A 9,600-nucleotide genomic window follows, 5' to 3' on the forward strand; every position below is an offset into this window, starting at 1 on the left:
CATATTGCTGATTAAAGTGAGGTTTAGTACACATACAAAGTAAGAGTGTGTTTAATGCAACAGTAATGTGAAAATTTCAACTGTTCAATAAAGTCAAAGGGAAATCAGTTTTCTACATTTGTATGGTTGTTATTAGTATCTGAAGTTAAGATTTGCAGGTTGAGTGAATTGGTGAAAGTATAATGAAGTAAACTTCTATTTAACAGGTTAAAAAGGTCTGTTAAAATTTTCTACTAATGCCACAACCACCTCATGTAAGATAAGATAAGATAAAACTTTATTAATCCCTCGGGTGGGTTCCTCTGGGAAATTCGGTTTCCAAAAAGCACAGCACTGACAGAAGTTACAAAATATTATTTATTTATATATATATATATATGAATATATATATATATATATATATATATATATATATATGAATATATATATATGAATATATATATATGAATATATATGAATATATATATATATATATATATATATATATATATATGAACGCCGTAGATGGGGCTGAATTTAAGTTAGAATATCGAGGCAGTAATGAGTATGTGTATACCGTTAAATATACCAGTGGTGCAGTTATACTTCATGTAGATTGTGGTGAGGGACTGTTTTGGGGGGAGTCACAAGTCATGTCTACTAAAAACTGGAAACTCTTTCGCACCGTTGTTTGTGCGGGCTTGGACAATGTGGGCTTCCCAGAGATGCTGTATGTTTCCCAGTGGAACAGTCCAACAGGCCCTGAGCTTTACAGGGTTGAGGCTGATCGCTTCAACCGCAGCCCGATGACTTTATTTTTCTCAGTGTATGTGATGACAGGGAAAGTCTTATTGCTGCCAGAGGGGTTGAAAACTGGAGGTTAAATCCTTACCCTCTAAGCATAGAAGAGAGCACTATATGGTTTAAGGACATTTTTTTTATACAGTGGTGCGACTGGAGAGCTATGCTGCGTCTGTTTAGCCAGATTGACAACACCATTGTCAACATAGGCTCAACACTGCGTAGGAGGGTATTAGAAAACGCCTGGTTTTTGATGATTTTGCGACTTGTCCGAAGACTGGCTTGCCTTCTACCCTGTGCAAACCTAAAATCATAAGGCCGTCTGACAACTAAATAAACCAAATGGTAGGGTGGGTGTGTGTGTGTGTGTGTGTGTGTGTGTGTGTGTGTCTGTGCAACAAATTATAACCTCTTTTTATTGTTTTCATTTTAGAGAGGGAGACATGCATGCGTGGGACCTCTCAGACTTGATCAGGTCTGTGTGAGGAAACGGTAATCGACATCAAGCTTGCAACCCACCACCTACTGATGTTGGTGCTAAATGACTTTCTACAGGACACATGCTACGGATGTCAAACAGGTCATCCCAGTCAGGTGCAACACAGCTGCTTGCTTGAATTGGTAGAGTATTTCTTTGACACCTACTATGACAATGTGATGATAAGGCTCCAGACAGACCGATTCATCCCAGCCATTCACCTGTTTGTACGCTCATACACAGTCGCTGGGACTGGAACACAATTCCGCAGGCTTGCAGAACACACCATGACCGAACTGAGATCATCACAACATATAGTATGCACAATTAATGACAATATTGCACAACTGTTAGAAGCAAGTCGTTATGCCCGTCGTGTTAAACCAGCCATGCTTCGCATGATTGGTAACTACAGGGCTGGGTGACACATGGTTTAATGTATGCTGTTCAGTATTCATTGTCTGTGTGAATGAAATAAAAAGACATGTTAACACCAGCATCTTAGTCATTTGTGTCTTGCATTCATCATGGAAAACACCTTGTCTAAAATTTATCATGATCCGGCCCATCCTGCAGGCTTGGCCAGTTTAAATAAGCTACACTGAAAAAAAGGGACTGGCCATCTCTTGGATTTATGTAAGCATCTTGCATGTATTTAACACAATTGCCTCATGTTTTAAAGATAAATGTAACTATATAGTGTAAAAACTACATGATATGCAGAAAGGGTGTATTAAATTGTTCATATCATGTTCAGGTGAAGTAAGTCAATAAGATAGCAACGTTAAATCTCGTGAAACCACGCGTGATTTCATCTCGCGGGCTTTGGATCGTGGTTTAAAAAATGCATCCATCTCAGTCAAGTTGAGCAGCCAACTCTACGTTTTTTGGTATGTCTTGATTTTTTGAATTAATATTTACCATATTTCAGCCAAATGTAGTTAAACGTCTAAAGTGCCACCATGTAACATGCTAAAAAAGAGCCGTTAGCTTATTTGCTGTTTTATCTGTTATCAAAGAATTGGCGCTTTTTCATTTGAATTTGTCTTTGGCACAAGAGCCGTAATATCACATTAAACCTAATTACGAGGCACTCATAACATAATTTGGTTTTCTGTGTGAATAGATTTGTCAACTGACTCTTCAGTTACATTGTGTATTTACTGCACCGTGGTGTTAGTGAGATTTTGGACATTGAACAGCTTTAGCTAATATCATCAGCGGTATTATGCTAGCTTACATCCCTACCCCTCCTGCCCTCACCTGCTGTCCTTTTGTTTTTGTTTTTGTTTTTGTTGATGCACATTGAGAGACCACATCTATTCTGCATTTCACCAGGAGTCAGCTGATGGATTGTGGGTTCAAGGTGTTATGGTAAGAAAGTATATTCTATTTTCGCTTAAGGTTTCTGTAACTTAATTATAATAGGTTTTTTATAATTATTAGGTGCATGCATACTCAAATAGACCACCCTATTAATACAACTGAGAAATCCAAAATCTGCCATAGGTTTAACTTATACCTGTATGTATTGTCAGAAAGGTGATTACTGGACTCACATTAATGCACACTTGAACTAAAATGAGGTTGTAACTTGTGGGTTCTTGGGTTGCAAATCAGAAATAAACATCTTTGGATTTTTTTAATCCCATAAGATCTGGAAACACAGTTTTTATTCAACAAAACATTACTGATTATTAACCAAGCACAGTGCCTGCTGTTATTTCAAAATAATTTTATGTCATTTCAGATGAAATGCAGCATTCCAGTGCATCCCAACCATGCCTTTACAGTCAAGGTTTCTGACGGAGCTGAGTTTCTCTCTGACAGTCTGCTGAAAGTGTTTGCAAAGTAATCGGGGGAACAGGGCACAAAGCTAAAGGATGTAGCTGCCATGATGACAGTAAGAACTTTAAAATTCTTTAACTACAAAGTGTATATGTATTGCATTAGGTCAGTAAAAGATTTTTATGCTGCATCCATTGAAACAGTCAACTATTACCTGTGAGTACTGATTCCACCGAAAGGATGCCATAATTTTCGTCATGCATTTACTGGCCCACTGAGAAAAATTGATCTTTTTAAAAAAATAAATGTTCTGGAAACTATATATCCATAAAGTTGATGTCAAACAGGAACTTTTGATATTGCTTTGTAGATGCTGGTGTTGCATGTTGACTGGTTTAAGTTTTGGTCTGGGATCATTTTCTTCTGTGCTACTGAAAAGTTCACAAATCTCTGTTTTCTTTGTTATAATACTTTAGGATGACATTAATGCTCAAAGGGAGTCTCATCAAAGTGCTCCGCATCTGTGTGAAAGACAATTGCAACATCTTGGTGCAGGAGTTCATGGTGAGTGTTTTATGAGTAGATTGTGGCTTTGCAACATTTAAAAATGCATTTAGTTATCCACTTGATCCTCATTGGACCAGTTAGGACCAGTAGTCCTCTTTAATAATTTGAAGTTCACATAAGGCCTGGTAGTGAACTCAGCCGCCGGCCCTTGAGGCCCCACCCCTGTATTAGGGGTCACATCAGTGTGAAAAAACTTTAAATTTGTCATTCTAGTGAACAAAGGAAAATCCCACCAATATTTACATTAGCTTTTGTTTGAAGAAAAAAAAAAGACCAACAGCTAACCAAATTGTGGGGCTGAAAGTCTAAATTCTAACATCTTCTGAGTGACAAAACCTGGATTTCTGATGGGCCGGTGTCTTTCTAAGAAAAACTAATGTAAAGCATTTGAAATTATGTTTTTCACCCTCTCTTAGAAACTCTGTTAGACCATGAATGGCAGCATGGCAGGCCACTCTTTGGCTATAGCTATTTACTATGTTGCTTGCATTGGTTTAAATTACTCTAACATTAGAACTGGTAGATTCAAAAGAGATGAGTTTAAAAAGGAATCTTAAAGAAATGTTTTGTGTTTAACCAGGACTTGACTGAGGCCACTGCACAGATTGAGAAAACCACAATGAACATCTGTCTCCAGAGGATGCACCAGGCAATGACTTTTCTGACGTTGGCATCATCATCGAGGGTATAGTAGTTCTTCAAGATCTGGATAACGTGACCTTTGCAGTAGCCATGCTGTTTGGACCTTTTTTATTCCTTCAACATGAGTTACCCATCACAACTCTGCTACACTTTTGAGGTGATTCAATGGGTGGTAATGGAGTTGGATGCAACTCAGCTCTCAAGAAAAGCTCACAACTAAGACAAAACTGCTCCTGCAACGAAGCTCACTGTTATGCATGTGAGGTGACCAGCTCTAGGTGAGAAGACATTTAAATCTCACACTTGTTCTGCTGCATTTTTGAACCTCAATTCCAGGAACAGATCGCAGGGTTCATTTTTATATACACTGCAACTGCCATGAGGACGAGCCGTTTTTTTGTTGTTGTTGTTGTTTGTTTTTCCTTTTGCTCTGTACAAGTTCTCTGTCTGTTTGGCAGCATTTTTAAATTTCTCTTTGTATTTTTTCTTTCTTTTACTAGTGAAGAGATGTAGCATGAACAGTTATGCAGTCTAAATATCCCATATGGGCCGTGTGAAATGGTATTTTCAGTTTCATTCAGTTGAAGTAAGGAACGTTGAATATTTCTAAGTGTGCTGTTTTGAACCAAGATGTCACAGTATGATCAGTGCCGTAATTTTTGACAGTCACTGTATCAATGTTATTTTTGCATCTCTTGAATAAAGGTTTTGACCTGCAAGTGCTAATTTCTTTAGTTATTGGGGTAAAATGGGTAGTGTTAATAGGAAGGTGTTTGCCAATTCAGTAACCTAATTTAATGTTAATGGAAACTAACATTACCTCAAATTGTTTAGTTATAATTGTTGTTTAACTGAATCTTGACGTTAGAGGCCTTAAATAGAATGTTTTGTATTGTTCTTTCCCAACATTTTTCAAAAGAAAGAGTCTAATTTCTTTGCTGTGATTGATTCCAGAGAACACGGAAGAACTGACATTATTTAACTGTTGGTTTATATAGATTCAGTAGAGGAGTAATGTCAGTTTAATTCTTTACCTACTGCAGTGAAATTAGACATTTTGTTTTGAAAGGTTACTGGTGGATGCCAGCAACCATCTTGGAAGAGAACAATACAATCTGTTATAAGGCCTCCATTTGAAAATTGTGTATTTGATACTAGAATATAATAGCAAAATGTAATTTGAAGATAACATGTAGTATTTAAGTGACCAAGTAGTATTGGGTAAAAGTTATTGAATCGTGTTGGGATAAAGTGAGAAAATTGTGAAGGATTAAAATATTTCAAGAGCTCAAATTACTTCATCAAAACATGTTTAAGTCACATTTTATCAACACAAATTGCACAGGTTTATTGAACATGAATAAATTGTGTTAATTTAACTCAATTGTTTAAGTTGCTGCCAAAGCAAAACATCTGTGTGCAACAAATGTCCACCATTGAATTAAGTAAATCCAACAACATATTTTTTTCAGTGTATGTATAGTAGTGATGGGATTTCTTTCGGCTCCGAACCGGCTCTTCAGGTTGTTTTGTTGCATTAATTAATTTATTATTAACAATAATATAAAATTATGCACAAAAGGAATTACTAATGTAAAAAAAAAAAAAAAAAAAAGTGGTTTTATTTATGTTTATATATAAATATATGCAGTGGCCTCTTGAGACAAAACACGTACAAACTCCAAAAAACATTTCTAGCATGAACTGAACTTCCAAAGCAGAGCTACCTAGATCACTTAAATTACACAATTCAAAGCATGAAAGCATGTGTGTATTGTTTGTGTATTTATACACAAGCATTCATATATAGTCAAATAAAAAAAAAATAAAAAAAGTTCAGTTACCTGTTACTACCACACACCAAATCCAGTCGTTGGTACTTGCTGGCTTGTGTAGCCACTAGGTAACAAAATTTCAACACTGCCCCTAGCATCCTGGAGCACTTCTGTTGTGTTTTGTACATGCTTTGGAGTTTGAATGTGCTTTGTCTCTAGGGGCCACCGTAAATATAATTTTATTTATTCACTCCACATAAAATGTAATAAATAAATCATATAATACAAAAATCAACTATTCACATTTCAACTTTTAACTATTTCAATTTTCAGCTTTTTCCTTTTACAAATTTAAAGTGAAACAACACAAAACACTGCAAACCACAACACAATTAAATATAAATTATAATATGAAAACAAAAAGAACATGCATATTCTCTGTCATATGGACCTGCATGAATAAACTTTCTGAATCCTTTATCATCTGCAACCGAAAATAGTTGTGGATGATTACTATACCTTTCTAATGTGACGTTGTTGTCCCTGGCTCTCTTTCTTTGTCTCTCCCTCCTGCTCTGTTCCTGTGTTACTGAGTGTAACTACCATCCACCCCCCTCTTTCCAGCGTAAAGCACAAGGCTCGCATGCTGAGTGAAGCGAAAAAAAAAAGTGCGAGAGAGAGGGTGAGAGAAAGAAAAAAGAAAAAAAAAAAACATGCCTCGCGATGAGCCGGCTCGCGTCGTTCACGTCAAAGACCCGGCTCTAAGAGCCATTTCGTTCGCGAATCGACAAACAGTTTCAAGCCGATCTGGTTGATATGTCTGAATATATGGCAGATATTGATAATGTTAGATACCTGCTAACATGTATAGATGTATTCTCAAAATATGCATGGGTTAGATGCCTCACAAACAAGACAGGGACTGCTGCATCAGCCGCTTTTGAGGATATACTTACTGAGGGAAGGATCCCTATGAAACTAGAAACAGATGAAGGTAAAGAGTTTTATAATACAACCGTTAAACAGCTAAAGAAGCGATAAAGCGACCTCCTTGTTGAGAAATGTTTGAAGTTATCGGGATCAATAAAGTATTCTGATAACATCAAACATTTCTCAACAAAGAGGTACATTTTATGAGCCTGAAATACAGCGCGTGATTGTTGATAAAAACAAAATATTGAAAGCATATTGGCTAGAAAAAAAGTGGCCCGGAAAAAGATGGCTCTAGTAAAATGGTTAGGATGGCCTGCAAGCTTTAATTCATGGATTTCAGAAGAAGACATCATCGATGCGTGATTAACCAGACGACATAGCTCTGCAGTCATTCATTCAGCACAGTGCAGTGACATTAAAACACAATACAGCCCAGTTAGTAACTATGTCAGTGTTATGGGGCCTAAAGGCAGTGTTCTCACATTTAGAGGGAGACTGGCAGAAATCCTAGGATTCAAAACAGAAGTACTTCATTATAAAAACGCCCCACATCCTGCAGACATATACAGTGGGGCAAAAAAGTATTTAGTCAGCCACCGATTGTGCAAGTTCCCCCACTTAAAATGATGACAGAGGTCAGTAATTCGCACCAGAGGTACACTTCAACTGTGAGAGACAGAATGTGAAAAAAAAAAAAAAATCCATGAATTCACATGGTAGGATTTGTAAAGAATTTATTCGTAAATTAGGGTGGAAAATAAGTATTTGGTCACCTCAAACATGGAAAATCTCTGGCTCTCACAGACCTGTAACGTCTTCTGTAAGAAGCTTTTCTGTCCCCCACTCGTTACCTGTATGAATGGCACCTGTTTGAACTCATCTGTATAAAAGACACCTGTCCACAGCCTCAAACAGTCAGACTCCAAACTCTGCCATGGCCAAGACCAAAGAGCTTTCGAAGGACACCAGGAAAAGTATTGTAGACCTGCACCAGACTGGGAAGAGTGAATCTACAATAGGCAAGCAGCTTGGTGTGAAAAAATCAACTGTGGGAGCAATCATCAGAAAATGGAAGACATACAAGACCACTGATAATCTCCCTCGATCTGGGGCTCCACGCAAGATCTCATCCCGTGGGGTCAAAATGATCATGAGAACGGTGAGCAAAGATCCCAGAACCACACGGGGGGACCTGGTGAATGACCTGCAGAGAGCTGGGACCAAAGTAACAAAGGTCACCATCAGTAACACACTACAACGGCAGGGAATCAAATCCCGCAGTGCCAGACGTGTTCCGCTGCTGAAGCCAGTGCATGTCCAGGCCCGTCTGAAGTTTGCCAGAGAGCACATGGATGATACAGCAGAGGATTGGGAGAATGTCATGTGGTCAGATGAAACCAAAGTAGAACTTTTTGGTATAAACTCAACTCCTCGTGTTTGGAGGACGAAGAATACTGAGTTGCATCCCAAGAACACCATACCTACTGTGAAGCATGGGGGTGGAAACATCATGCTATGGGGCTGTTCTTCTGCCAAGGGGACAGGACGACTGATCCGTGTTAAGGACAGGATGAATGGGGCCATGTATCGTGAGATTTTGAGCCAAAACCTCCTTCCATCAGTGAGAACTTTGAAGATGAAACGAGGCTGGGTCTTCCAACATGACAATGATCCAAAACACACCGCCCGGGCAACAAAGGAGTGGCTCCGTAAGAAGCATTTGAAAGTCCTGGAGTGGCCTAGCCAGTCTCCAGACCTCAACCCCATAGAAAATCTGTGGCGGGAGTTGAAAGTCCGTGTTGCTCGGCGACAGCCCCAAAACATCACTGCTCTCGAGAAGATCTGCATGGAGGAATGGGCCAAAATACCAGCTACTGTGTGTGCAAACCTGGTAAAGACCTATAGTAAACGTTTGACCTCTGTTATTGCCAACAAAGGTTATGTTACAAAGCATTGAGTTGTATTTTGGTTATTGACCAAATACTTATTTTCCACCCTAATTTACGAATAAATTCTTTACAAATCCTACCATGTGAATTAATGGATTATTTTTTCACATTTTGTCTCTCACAGTTGAAGTGTACCTCTGGTGCAAATTACTGACCTCCGTCATCATTTTAGGTGGGGGAACTTGCACAATCGGTGGCTGACTAAATACTTTTTTGCCCCACTGTATGGCAGAAAATACAACATGTTTATTTATGCAGATATCACTGATTACCAACTTGTGGGTGATGCCCATGCGCGACGATGGCGCGTAACCATTTTACAATTTGACAGCCCACACTACACACCCGTGTCAAAGACATTAATTGACGACATAGAAATTGATTTGAAAGACGACCAGAATCAACACATACCCTTTTTATACGGTAAGGTGCTTGTCAAGCTACACTTCTGTCCGATAAGACAGCATTTAAAAAAAAATAAAGGATGGTTGTTTACAACACAGGTGAAGCAAAATATGTACGGTATTATCTGAATCAGGCTGGGGGAGAGCTTGGAGGGTATATCAGCACCAGCATGCAGTATGGGGCTGGACTGGGAGGCTTGTTCCGCAGCTTGTTTAGATTTGCAGTACCGCTGTTTAGAAAAGGAGTCAGTATAGTCAAACCCCACCTAAAAACTGCCGCATCA

General features: G+C 38.5%; 1 long non-coding RNA gene across 1 annotated transcript; it reads left to right on the plus strand.

Moving 5' to 3' along the window:
- The first annotated feature begins 1,857 nt into the window (after positions 1-1,857).
- On the plus strand, positions 1,858-4,974 carry LOC145422361 (uncharacterized). Its single transcript, XR_013903644.1, has 4 exons — positions 1,858-2,632; positions 3,009-3,161; positions 3,523-3,610; positions 4,194-4,974. It is a non-coding gene; the product is annotated as an uncharacterized LOC145422361 (long non-coding RNA).
- Positions 4,975-9,600: the final 4,626 nt, after the last annotated feature.

The sequence above is a fragment of the Astatotilapia calliptera genome, chromosome 3, assembly GCF_964374335.1.
Source record: "Astatotilapia calliptera chromosome 3, fAstCal68.1, whole genome shotgun sequence".
NCBI classification, from domain to species: domain Eukaryota; kingdom Metazoa; phylum Chordata; class Actinopteri; order Cichliformes; family Cichlidae; genus Astatotilapia; species Astatotilapia calliptera.